The following is a 13,078-nucleotide window of genomic DNA, read 5'->3' as shown; positions in this document are numbered from 1 at the left end:
ACGAAGCATCTCTTCAATGACGTCCACCATGAACTGGCGTCCACGATCACTAATAGTGACTTTTATAGGTCCGTGTCGAAGAATTACTGAGCATAGCATGAAGAGGCATACTTCACGTGCAGTAGCCGATGGTATAGGGGACGTCTCGCAGTATCGGGTAAGATGATCGGCACACACGATTATCCAACGATTTTCTTTGGAGGACCATGGAAAGAGACCAAGAAGGTCAATTCCAGCTTTCTCAAATGGAGTTCTCGGAGGTGGCACAGGATGTTGCCTTCCAGGAGGAGTACTTGTAGGACGCTTTCGATGTTGACATTCATTGCAGCTTGAAATATACTGTCACGACGTCAAAACAGAGGTCTTGCTGCAGAGATGGAGACACCAGGGGCAGGTCGGTCTTTTTAATAGAACGCGCAAGTGAGTTCTTCTTTTTCGTCCATTTCATAGTTCTTCATAGCACATGCACAACTGCCATCGTCTTTCTTGAGCAAGCACTTGACATTTGCCTCCCTCCGAAAAAGGCATCGTCCCGATGCACAACTTAGGCGCTCTACCAGGCGTATGAAGTGGTTGCACCAACACGGTAACTGGGAGCTAATTAACTCGATAAATACGGTTTCATACGCACGACGTGCACAGCTTTGGGTAAATGCTTTTGGCGCTTAGAACTACAGTCAGTGTCGGGAACAACTTTGTAGTTCACGTCGTTCAAGCGTCGCGTGACACTGTATGGGCCAAGGTAGCAGTTTCTTGGCAGTTTCTTAGTAGAATCTTAGCAGTTTCTCAGACAGTCCATGTCGACGTATCGGAATCCAGACCCAAACCTTGTCGCCTGGTGTGTAGCTGAAGAACTTGGGTTGGGGGTCGTACCATTGTGCATCTTGATGCTGTTAATGACAGATGCGCACACGCGCGAGCCGTCTGGCTTCCTCGGCGTGCTGAGTGAATTCTTCGGCATCTACATGGATGTCGTCACACTCATGCGGCAACATGGTGTCCAACGTTGTGACTTCGCGACCACAGATCAGACTGAACGGTGTCATTCCAGTGGTTTCTTGTCGAGCGGTATTATAGGCAAAGGTAACGTACGGCAATATCTGATCCCAGTTTTTATGTTCCGTGTCAACGTACATGCTGATCATGTCTGTGAGGGTCCTATTGAGGCGCTCCGTCAGTCCGTTTGTCTGTGGATGGTATGCAGTTGTTCTCCGGTGAGTGGTACCGCTGAGTCTGAGAACCGACTCCAAAAGCTCTGCGGTGAAGGCAGGTCCTCTGTCTGTTACCACTGCTGTCGGAGCGCCATGCCGAAAGACGTGTTCGATGAAGAACTGAGTGGCCTCTGCTGCTGTGCCACGCTGCATAGCTTTAGTCTCCGCATAACGGGAAAGGTAATCGGTAACCACGATTATCCATCTGTTCCCTGTTGTGGAAGTTGCAAGGGGCCCAGGAAATCCATGTCAATCTGGGTGAACGGCTTCGCTGGTGCTTCGACTGGATGTAAAAGACCAGCTGGCTTGCTGGGAGGTGCTTTGCGCCTTTGACAGGCGGTTCAAGTTCGCACATGATGGTTAACAGCAGCGGGTAACTTTGGCCAGTAGTACTTGCATCGTAGTCGGCACAATGTTCTGGTGTAGCCTAGATGACCAGAAGTTGCTTCATCATGGTACGCTTCCATAATTTCTTTTCGAAGAGAGGTAGGCACGACGAGCAAGTGTGGGTTGCCGGTTGGTGAGAAGTTTTTCTTATAGAGAACATCGTTTCGCAAGCAAAAAGATGGCAGTCCTCTACCAAATAACCGCGGCACGTCTTTACATCGTCCTTCTAAATATTCAATGAGTGGTAACAGCTTGGGGTCACTGCGCTGCTCTCGTGCAATAGTGGCCGTGTTGACAACTCCCAAGAATGCCACGTCTATGTTTTCGTCATCATGAGCGACAGTCTCCACTGGCGACCGTGAGAGACAGTCGGCATCGGTGTGCCTCTTCCCAGATTTATAGATGATGGTCATGTCGAACTCTTGAAGCCTTAGGCCCCAGTGCGCCAAACGGCCATACGGATTTTTAAGGTTGGTGAGCCAGCACGTGAGTGATTGTCGCTAACAACCTTGAAGGAGCGGCCGTACAAATATGGATGAAATTTAATGACCGCCCACACCACGGCAAGACACTCCTTCTCGTTAGTCAAGTAGTTCTCCTCCGTGCGAGAGAGAGTTCTGCTGGGGTAGGCTATTACTCTTTCACAGCCGTCTTCCCACTGCACCAGAACGACACCCATACCTACATTGCTGTTATCAGTGTGAAGTGCAGTAGGGGCTTCCTGGTCGAAGTGCGCAAGGACTGGAGGTGTTTGCAGGCGTTGTCGTAGTTCATTTAATGCCATTTGCTTTTGTTCACCCGAAAAGAAAGGGATGTCCTCACGTGTGAGTCATGTCAATGGCGCTGCAATAAACGAAAAGTCCTCGATAAATCGTTGGTAATAGGCACACAACCCTAAGAAGCATCTCACAGCCTTTTTGTTGCGTGGTGCAGGAAATTGCGCTACTGCGTCTCTTTTGGTCGGGTCAGGTCGAACACCTTCGTGACTGACGACGTGGCCTAGGAAGTCGAGTTCGTTGAAACCAAAATGATATTTTTCTGGTATTAAAGTAATGCCGGCCGAACAAATGGCATGACGCAGCCGATCGAGTGAATCGTCTATGCGAGGCAGTGGATAGACGTCTTTCTTCGTGAGAGAGAAATAACTTTATTGGGTTAAAAAAAAGGAGGGGTTTAGGAGCTAGATGGGTGGGGCCCCATGTCCAAGGCTCCACTGGCTTGCGCCGCCTGCCGGACGTGGTCCAGGAGTGCTAGTTGCATCTCCGGGTTCGAGCTAGCGAGGAGTGCCTCCCACTGCTGCAAAGAGTTTTCCATTCTATACTTACGCTGTAAGCGATTGAGTTCATTTGGCCATTCAGCACAACTCCACGATATGGTAAAGGGTCAGTGGCGAGTCGCGACACCACGGACAATCGTGCCCATACAAAGTTGGATGAATTTTGTGCAGTCGTAATAAATTTGGATAAACTCCCGTTTGAATTTTATGGAGGTCTATGGTGTCTTCCCTTAATAGATTTGTGGGGGGCGCTATATTTCTGCCGCGTGCATAGCTGGTGAGCCAGAGGCCCTCGCGGAGCCATCAGAGTCGGGTCGCTTTCCTCCTCCTCGCGAAAGCCGTCGTTGCTGGGTAGTAGTAACAGCGAGAAAGGCTGCTGCTCCGCTCGGTTCGTGAGTGCTCCAGCTAGAGTGTCCGCCCTCTCGTTACCCTCTAGGCCTGCATGTCCCGGGCGCCAGACCAACCTATAAGTGTTGCTCAATTCGCCGCCTAAAAATTTGCAAATGTTTAATGGGAGGTGGCCTTTCGTGAATAGCCGGCATGCCTCTTGCGAATCTGAGAGTATGGTGATGTACGTCTGGCCGTCGTTGCGCTCTCGACTTTTAATCGCCGATGCGATGGCGAAACACTCGGCCTCGGTGATCAATGTAGCGTACAGTGATGCACTGGACGTTATGCTTCTCGTGTCGCTGCTTACCATTATGACGACGCTGCGCTTCCACTTATACCTGGAAGCGTCAACGTATAGCACGTTCTCATTGCCTCTAGTTTTCTGATCCATTTTACACGCTCCTCTCGCCTTTTGTGATGCCGCTCCTTGGTCATGTTCCTGCAGATAGGAGCGATCAAAATATGTCGTCGGACTGGGTTTGGTACGTCTACCAGCTCCTCGTCCAAGTTTTGGGGTTGCGGTGGTATACCCGCCCTCATCAGTATCTCAATTCCCGACTTCGTCTGGCTAAGGTGGTTGTGCTGAGAGATCAATGTTGCTGCTTTCAGTTCAGCGTACGTGTTATGCAGGCCGATCTCGAGAAGCCTGTGTGGCGGCGTGCTTATCGGTAAGCCTAATGCTGCCTTGTAAGCCCCTCTGATGATAGAATCTACTTGCTCTTCCTCGCTCTTGTTCAGCGTGTGGGAAGGCAAGCTGTATGTCAATTTGCTCATTCCGAGCGCCTGCACTAAACGGACAGTATCAATTTCTTTTATGACCTTTTTGTGGAAGGTGATCCTCTGAATCATCCTAGCCACTTGTTTAGTTGCCGATTTAAAAAGACCAATAGTGTGATTTGCCCTACCATTGCTTTGAACCGAAAAACCCAGGATCTGGGCGACGGTGACTTCTTTAATTTTCTGCTTTTCGATTTCAATTTCTATTCTTCCATTACTTTTGTAACATTTGCTGTGTATTCTGATAACCTCCGATTTTTCGGGTGCGCAGCTGAGATCACTGGTTCTGGCAAAGTTTTCGACAGCCAGTGCCGCCTGTCGCTGGCCAGGGACTCCCGTGTGGCCCACAGAGTAATGTCTTCTGCGTAGAGGGTATAACCTAGCTGTGGTACACAATCCAAGGCCCGAGCGAGTCGACGCATGGCGATATTAAACAGAGGAGATATGACTTGGTTCAACTTGCGATAATCAATACAGAAGCACAAGCTGCCATCTTTTTTCTTGACCAAAACCACGGGGGACGCTCAAGGACTTTTCGAAGGTTGTATGACGTCATCCGTGAGCATCTTCTGTACTTGCTTCTGAATCTCCTCGCATTCTTTCGGAGCCACACGGTAGGGGTTCTGCCTAATCGATCGCGTGTTGTCTTCAGTAATGATGGGGTGCTTGGTCAATGGTGTTTGCTAGACCTTTGAAGTACGCAAAAAGCAGTCTTCAAATTGGTGTATAAGTTCAAGCAGGCGCTTCCTATCAGAGGGCGGCAGCGTGGAGCAGATGTCCACCAGCAAAGTTGTCGAGGCGGGGACAGTTGCGTCATCTGGTTGCAAGCAAAACAATCTCCGGCTTGGTCTACATCGTCGTAGTAGGAAATTGCGGTACCCTTCTGGATTTGATGACGTTCGTTGCTGAAGTTTGTAAGGAGCACTTCTACCTGTCCACCAGTAAGTGCCAGGATGCCTCTCGCGATGGAAATACCTTGCATGAGCAAAAGAGCAACTGTGTGTTTCGCTATCACATTTTTATAGCAAGGCCACCCACTGGAAACCGACACAAGGCAGCAGGATCTCGGTGGGAGCGTCACATCGTCGGCTATTCGGAGACGGCCGCTTGGTTCGTCCCTGCTGTTGTCAGCATACGGATGTGCGCAAAACGTCGCCATACATTGAGGGATGTTGATAACAGCGCCATAATCTTGAAGAAAATCCATGCCCAAAATTAGCCTTTTGCAGCAGTGTGGCAACAAGACGAAAGTGGCCACGAAGCTAGAATCCCCGATGTGAAGTCGAGGGGTGCATTTACCCGTGGGAGTCATCAGCTGACCACCAGCACTCCTTATGTGCGGGCCTTTCCACGGTGTCTTGACCTTTCTAAGGCGGTCGGCGAGCTATTGTCGCATGATTGAGAAGTCTGCGCCAGTGTCGACCAGTACTGTAACGTGATGTGCGTCAATGAGAACGCTAAGATCGGCACGTACTCCTTCATCGGCATTAGTATTCGTCGTTGTTGTCATCATATCTTCTTGCGATCATAGGGGTGTAATGATGAATGTAGTGGGTCATGCAAATCTCGGCACACACACTGTCAGTGCTAAGCACGAGACACTCGGCCCGGACTGTCGCTGATTTTGCTAGCTAGGCCTACGCTCCTACCTGGTCTCAAATAACAGTTTTGACTGTCTCCGTTCTATATTATAATTGGTTGAGGTGCGGGGTCTCCTTGCAATCCTGGAATTGCGAAGCCGGACTCTACCTGCTGTCATGACCACTGCATCTGCCACAAGCCCTCCTCCTATGGCTTCCCAGGCCATCGTGTGCTCCGGCGCGGTCCGTCAGCAGGATCCTCCCATATTCAGCGGCACTGACGACCACGACGTCGACGACTGGCTGGCTACTTACGAACTCGTGAGTGTCTTGAACAAATGGGACGAAGCCACGAGACTGGCCACTGTCGGCATTTATCTCAGTGGCATTGCCCACTTATGGCTTCGGAACCATGAGACCGACGTTCCCACCTGGACAGCATTCAAAGCAAAGTTCAGCGAAGTCTTTGGTCGTCCTTCTGTCCGCAAACTTCGTGCGGAGCAGCGCCTTCAGTCGAGATCTCAACTGCCTGGTGAGAACTTTACAAGTTACATAGAAGACGTCATTGACTTGTGCAAACGCGTCGATGTGAACGTGACAGAGGTGGACCGCATCAAGCATATTTTTAAGGGTATTGACGAGGACGCTTTCCAAATGCTCATTTCAAAAAGCCCTGCTACTGTCGCCCAAGTTACCGAGCTCTGCCAAAGCTATGATGAGCTCCGCCGGCAACGTCTCGTCACCCGCCGTGCTGTCCCACATCAGGAATCGATGTCCGGCTTAACTCCCTCGCAAGACCCCATCCTCCTCTCGCAGATCAAAGATTTCGTGCGCAAAGAAGTTGCCCGCCAACTCTCGCTCATCTCTGGCCTACCGGAGCACAGTGCACCGCTTAGCCCTACTCTACGGACTATTATACGAGATGAAGTGTCTGAGGTCCTTCCTCAGCAGCTGGTGCCACCAGTCAATGCACCATTGACGTACGCCGAAGCAGCAGCACGACCACGACCACAGACGTTCCAAGCGCCGCCTCCACAGCCTGCTCCTGTTTATGCCGCCCAGCCGCCACGACCTCCAGTTCGCCGTAGCTTCTCGCGCGGAGCCGTGTGCGGGGCGGCTGCTAGGGCGTTGGCAAGCGACGAGTCCAAGTCGAGGCTGACGCTAAAATGGTTCCCGGCTCACATGGGTAGGGACCTGATACCAGGATCTCCGAACCGCAACGAGGAGGCGGATGCCGCGGCCCGTGGTCTCGCCACGTGCCGGACCGCGGCCGCGCCCGCCTCCGAAGACACGACGGCGACCAAAGAAGAAGGCGAGGAGCAGCTGCTCGATTACGGCGACATCCTCGCGTGGTACAGGGAGCAACGGCGTGGCTTCCCGCCTCCGCACAGGGATCTTACCCGGTGGGAGGTGGTGAGGTTGCGCCAGCTCCAAACCGAGACTGTGCTGACCCCATCGCTAGCGCGACACGTGTGCCCCGAACTCTACGTGAGTGAAATGTGCAGTGTGTGCGCGAGCGCGAGAGCCACCCTGGCTCACATACTCTGGGGATGTGACGCAGACAGCGCGGACGGTCCGGTGTTACCGCCGCAAGTAGAACAGCGTGTGGGGTCTACGGACCCAGAAGACCAGCGAAGGGCCGTCCGGCAGCTCGAGGTCGCACTGGCGCTGCAAAGGCGAAAGGGGGACACCCTCAGTAACCCGAGCGGCGACGGGGCACGAAGGCCTTGAGGTCTAGGCCCGCGTGACATTAGGACTTCTAGTGTAACGTGAGATAGGGTGAACCCCACGCCCTGCGCGGCCGGAGGGAATCCCGCATGCTGGAACCCAATAAAGTTTATTCTCTCTCTCTCTCCAGTTCGCCGAGTCCCTAATCCATGGCGCACTGCCGACAACCGACCGATCTGCTTTTCGTGTGGTCTACCTGGGCACGTCGCATGTCTGTGCCGCCGCCGCCCACTCCACTCACGTGAAAACGTACGTCCATATGAGAACGATTACACATACACTCAATACACCCCAGACCCCGAATTGTACGCTCCTCGTCCAAGCCACCGACCAGGTCCTGATCGCCGATCTTCTTCTCCACGTCAACGCTCGCCCTCCCCGATGCGCCGACGCCCCCCTACAATCGACGCGGAAAACTAAATGACGCAGTTCCCGAGGCAAGAACTGCGTCCTCGTCGCAAAGCACAAGCCCTCTTCGTTCGCCGCCGAATGTAATTAATGCCGTTCTTGAAGGTGTACCCGTACTTGCCCTTATTGATACTGGTGCCGCAATTTCTGTCATCGCCGAAAAAGTTTGCCGTTCAATTCGAAAAGTGACAACGCCTTACTTGGGTTCATGTCTTCATACTGCCACTGCACAGCCTGTGCAGCCTGTGGCCGCGTGTACTGCCAGACTTGTAATTCAAGGAGTGCCCTACACAGTGCAGTTCGTAGTACTCCCGCACTGTTCTCATGACATCATTTTAGGTTGAGACTTTCTCTCCCATCACCAAGCCGTCATTGATTGCGCCCGTGCCGAAGTCGCCTTTTGTCCCCATGGTGATGCGCTACCAGTGCACGATCGCCCTTCCGACGCGAAGTTGGTCATTAGTGACGACACCCAAATCCCTCCACGCGCTACTGTCTTCGCACCTGTGTCGTGTTCCACCGTCGTCGACGCTACCGCATTTTTCACGCCTTCCGCTGCTTTCGTTCATCGCCACCTATCACCGCTCCCAACCGCTCTCGTTACTCTTCAAGGTGGTGTGACCAACGTGCCTGTGGAGAATCCGTTCCCATTCACGATTACGCTACTTCGAGGCGAACGTATTGGTTCGATAGAATCATTCGAAACCATCGCTACACTTGACGTTCCTGATGAATCATCGGAAGTCAGCGCCCTCTCCTGTAGTTCCGTGAATGACCCTTCCACTACCGACATTTTCAACCGTGTCATCGACGAAGGCCTAAACCCACAACAGAGGTGTGAGCTTTTGAGCCTCCTTGACAAGTTTCGACCATCTTTTGACAGTCACAGCGCTACTTTAGGTCGCACATCTACCGTATGCCACCAGATCGACACAGGTAATCACCCACCACTACGGCAGCGACCATACCGTGTTTCGCCGACTGAACGCCGTATAATCGATGAACAAGTAGGTGACATGCTAAAGCGAGGCGTCGTTCAACTGTCAAACAGTCCTTGGGCGTCGCCGGTTGTTTTAGTTAAAAAGAAGGATGGCAAGATACGCTTTTGCGTAGATTATCGTCGCCTAAACAAAATAACACGAAAGGATGTTTATCCTTTGCCTCGAATTGATGACGCCCTCGACTCTTTACAAGGCGCAGAGTTCTTTTCTTCCTTTGATCTACGCTCTGGGTACTGGCAAGTGCCCATGAATCTGGATGATAGGCCAAAAACTGCATTTGTTACACCAGACGGCTTATACAAATTTAACGTGATGCCATTCGGGCTATGCAATGCGCCGGCAACATTTGAGCGCATGATGGACACTATCCTACGAGGCCTCAAATGGAACATGTGTTTGTGCTACTTAGACGATGTAGTGGTATTCTCGCCCGATTTTCCCACGCACCTTCGTCGTTTGGAACAGGTTCTACGCTGCCTCTCTGCAGCAGGCCTCCAACTCAACTTGAAGAAGTGTCACTTTGGAGCGCGCAAGCTGACCATTCTCGGACACGTCGTGTCGAAGAACGGCGTTCTTCCTGACCCCGCTAAGCTACGTGCTGTTCGCGAGTTCCCGAGGCCCGCGTCTCTCAAGCAGCTGCGTAGTTTCATTGGGCTTTGCTCATACTTCCGCCGCTTCGTCCGAGATTTCGCCTCGATCATGGCGCCTCTGACAGACCTACTTCAGGGAGACCGCAATCTATCTGCGTCTCCAGCTTGCGACAGTGCCTTTGCGAAGCTCCGTGAACTGCTTACAACACCACCCATACTGCGTCATTTTGATTCAAGCGCTCCCACAGAAATCCACACAGATGCTAGCGGTGTCGGTCTTGGCGCTGTACTCGCCCAACGAAGGCCTGGTTACCAAGAATATGTTGTTGCGTACGCGAGCCGCACTCTTACAAGAACAGAAGCAAATTATTCGGTAACTGAGAAAGAATGCCTAGCGATTATCTGGGCCATTACAAAATTTCGGCCTTATCTGTACGGCCGCCCTTTCGATGTTGTTACCGACCACCACGCGCTCTGCTGGTTATCCTCCCTCAAAGATCCCTTAGGACGCTTGGCACGATGGGCTTTACGACTCCAAGAGTACGACATCCGCGTCATTTATTGCTCAGGCCAGAAGCACGCCGATGCCGACGCTCTTTCGCGTTCGCCTGTTTCTACTGATATTGCGAGTGTCTCCATCCAAGACAACTTCCTTCCACTATCAGGACCCATCAACATGGCTGCGGAGCAGCGCCAAGATTCGTGGATTGCGTCTCTGATGGATTACCTATCTGAAACATTCGCCCACCCGCCATCTCGAGCGCTACACCGACAAGCCTCTCACTTCGCCATCCGTGATGGAATACTTTATCGCCGCAACTACCACCCTGACGGTCGCAAATGGCTACTCGTCATACCCAGGCATCTCCGCGCCAGCATATGTGCTGCTTTCCATGCTGATCCGCAGTGTGCGCACGCCGGTTTGTTTAAAACCTACGCCAGGCTACGTTTTCGGTTTTATTGGCGCGGCATGTACACATTCGTTCAAAAGTACATTCGATCTTGCACAGAGTGCCAACGCCGCAAGCACAATCCTAGCCGTCCTACTGCACCAATGCAGCCATTACCGTGCCCAGTGCGACCATTCGACCGGGTTGGAATAGACCTTTATGGTCCTCTACCATATACATCAGCTGGGAATCGCTGGATTATTGTAGCGATCGACCATCTCACAAGATATGCAGAAACGGCCGCTCTACCAGCCGCGACGGCACGTGACGTTGCGTCTTTCCTGCTGCAACGTTTTGTTCTGCGTCACGGCGCTCCACGTGAACTTTTGAGTGACCGAGGCCGCGTCTTTCTCGCGGATGTTATTCGAGAACTTCTTGCAGAATGCCATGTAATTCACCGCTGTACTACCGCATATCGCCCACAAACAAATGGCCTGACCGAGCGTTTCAACCGTACTCTTGGCGACATGCTTTCTATGTATGTCGCCTCCGACCACACCAACTGGGATCTTATCCTTCCTTACGTAACGTACGCTTACAACACGGCACCTCAAGCGACGACAGGCTTTTCTCCATTCTTTTTACTTTATGGTCGAGAACCATCGTCTCCAATTGACACCATTCTCCCCTATCGACCCAACTCATCCGAAGGCACACCAGTTTCCGAAGCCGCGTGGTATGAGGAAGAATGTCGGCAATTAGCTCGCACCCTTACAACACAAGAACAAGGGCTACAGAAATTTCGTCACGACGATGGACAATCCAACTACCAATTTTCGCCCAACTCTCTTGTTTGGCTGTGGGTGCCCCCCAGTGCTGCTTCTGGTACCTCTACAAAGTTTGTGAGCAGGTACCATGGACCTTATCACGTCATAGAACGAACTTCCGCTGTTAACTACCTCATCGAACCCCTCACGGCCACTGTGGACCTGCGTCGCCGAGGCCGCGAAATCGTACATGTGAATCGCCTCAAACCATATCACGAACCACTTGTCCTCACGACACCTTAGAACACTTACTTGGCACCATCTTCAGCGAGGGGGAAATATGTAACGATGAATGTAGTGGGTCATGCAAATCTCGGCACACACACTGTCAGTGCTAAGCACGAGACGCTCGGCCCGGACTGTCGCTGATTTTGCTAGCTAGGCCTACGCTCCTACCTGGTCTCAGATAACAGTTTTGACTGTCTCCGTTCTATATTATAGGGGGAACTTTTCGGTGTCTCGACGATTGGCAACCTTGCCCCCGGAGGTCGTAGCAGTTAGTTTCCCCGGCGCGGGCTAGGCGAACAACCTCTGGTGACGTCCGCGTAGCTCTGAGGGAAGTCACGGTGACGCGCAGGTGATGGAGATCGCCTGCGACGCAGTGGAGTTGCTTGGCCAGGTGACAGTTGATGTCATCGTGGGCACGACAGTCTTCAGAGCGGAAAGAAGTAGGACGAAAAAAGTTCCCGAACCCGGAATCGCCATGACGGCAATAGCAGGCAATGTGGCCGGGTTCTCCGCAGCGAAAGCAAATAGGTTGACGGTCAGCCATGCGCCATAAGTCAGTTCGGCGAACTGGTGGTCGTCTCGTAGAATCCCGTTGCCACCAAGGTACGGCAGCGTGTCGTGGCTGGAAGGGCATTGCCACAAATGACGGTGGAGGACGATGGACTACATCAGCATGCATAGCTTGCTGGATGTGACTCAGGACTTGGGGCGGGTGGTGTAACGGCTTGCCTCAACTCCTGGCGGACGATTTCGGCAACAGATGCGACATGCGGTTGGGTAGGGGGAACGCAGAGGGCCCGAAGTTCCTCATGCAGTATTTCCATAATCATTTGTCCCAGGGAACTTTCGCATACGAAACGGTTGGGTAGGGGGAACGCAGAGGGCCCGAAGTTCCCGAAGTTCCTCATGCAGTATTTCCATAATCATTTGTCCCAGGGAACTTTCGCATACGACACGGTTGGGTAGGGGGAACGCAGAGGGCCCGAAGTTCCTCATGCAGTATTTCCATAATCATTTGCCGCAGGGAACTTTCGCATATGACAGTGTTCTGAGCTGCAGTACTTACTGCCTTGTGGTTCGGCAGGCGGTCAGAGTGTCGGCATTGTTGTTGCAGTGCGCGCTCGATGACAGTTGCCTTTCTTATGAATTCATCTACTGTTGTAGGTGGATTTCGTACGAGGCCCGCAAGCACTGGTTCCTTAACACCCTGCATTAGGTGACGCACCTTCTTCGCCTCGGGCATGTCAGGGTCAGCTCGTTGAAACAGACGGATCATACCCTCTGTGTACATGGTGGCTGTTTCGTTGGGTTTTTGCACGCGGGCCTCAATCAGTTGCTGTGCGCAGTCCCGTTAGTCAGAGTTCAAAAATGTAGCGAGGAGCTTTCGACGGAAATCTTCCCAAGATTGGAATGTAGCCTCGCAGTCCTCGTACCACGTGCGAGCGCTATTTTCGAGTGCGAAATATGCACGGCCAAGTTTGTGCTGTTCGCTCCAGTGGTTGGAAACAGCTACCCGTTCGGACTGTTCGAGCCAGTCCTCAACATCCTTGTACTCTTACTCATGGAAAACTTCAGGAATGCGAGGATGTTCAAGAGTCACCTGCGAGGGAAGGGTGGTCTGCGATAGAAGGATAACCGTGGATGTTGTAGGAGCTGCCATGCTGGAAAGAGGCGGAAAAGGTGCGGACTCCGGACTTAGGCCTAGCAGGCGCCGACTGAATCGGTGCACCGGAGTCGTGACGAGGGGCTGAGTCTTTGGACTAGGTGAACGGGCCCGAGCAAGAC

At 52.4% G+C, this 13,078-nt stretch overlaps 1 protein-coding gene across 7 annotated transcripts in view; it reads left to right on the top strand.

Moving 5' to 3' along the window:
- Positions 1-13,078, top strand: part of Ranbp16 (Ran-binding protein 16) — a 180,261-nt gene that overhangs the window by 11,597 nt on the left and 155,586 nt on the right. The window lies entirely within an intron of this gene.

The sequence above is a fragment of the Rhipicephalus microplus genome, chromosome X (genome assembly GCF_043290135.1).
Source record: "Rhipicephalus microplus isolate Deutch F79 chromosome X, USDA_Rmic, whole genome shotgun sequence".
NCBI lineage: Eukaryota > Metazoa > Arthropoda > Arachnida > Ixodida > Ixodidae > Rhipicephalus > Rhipicephalus microplus.
The sequence above is the reverse complement of the archived record's forward strand: the minus strand, read 5'-3'. Positions and strand labels throughout refer to the sequence as shown.